Source organism: Prionailurus viverrinus, unplaced genomic scaffold (assembly GCF_022837055.1).
Source record: "Prionailurus viverrinus isolate Anna unplaced genomic scaffold, UM_Priviv_1.0 scaffold_137, whole genome shotgun sequence".
In the NCBI taxonomy this organism is placed as follows: domain Eukaryota; kingdom Metazoa; phylum Chordata; class Mammalia; order Carnivora; family Felidae; genus Prionailurus; species Prionailurus viverrinus.
Genome location: NW_025927527.1, coordinates 7,501 through 8,173, shown reverse-complemented (window position 1 = coordinate 8,173; position 673 = coordinate 7,501).

The following is a 673-nucleotide window of genomic DNA, read 5'->3' as shown; positions in this document are numbered from 1 at the left end:
CATCGGGGGTCCGGCTGGGGCGGGGCGCGGGTGGTGGGTCGCCGCGCGTGCGGGAGAGCGTTCCAGGGGCCGGTCGCGCGGCTGCTGCGGGTGGCAGGGCCCCGGAGGGCCCTCTGCGAGGGTTTGCCCCAGGGTTCGCCGAGGGGGTGGGCCGGGTCGGCGTCCGGGGGTGCCACGGGACCGCCCTTGTGCTGGAGGCCTCGGGCGGTGGGACCCCGTGCGCACCCCGGTGGCGACTTGGCTCTGCCCCCTCGAGGCGCCTGGTTGGAAACCCGTGGGGCTCCCTTGCCGTTGGCCCGCGGTCCTGTTCCCCGTCGCTCTTTGCCGGCGCCTCGTTGCCCTTGCCGCCAGGCGTCCGTGTCGTGGCCTCCTCCGTTCGGCTACCAAACCCGGTGGCGCGCTCTGGTGTGTGGGCGCTTCCCGGGCCCGCTGCGGCCTCCTCTCCGTGTCCGCCGCCACCGTCCGGCCCGGCGGCGGTGTTGTGTGCAGACGGGGGGGGGGATCGTCCGTCCCCTTCCTCCGCCGTGCCCCCCCCACCCCCCGCTCTGGCGCGCGCGCGCCTGGGCGTGGGGCGGGTCCCGGCTTGTCTGTCGTTGGCTGCCCTGCGACCGCGCGCCCGCCCCCCCGGTGGAGGGGTGCCCGGGTCTCGGCCCGGCCCCCGCCCCGCGTGAGC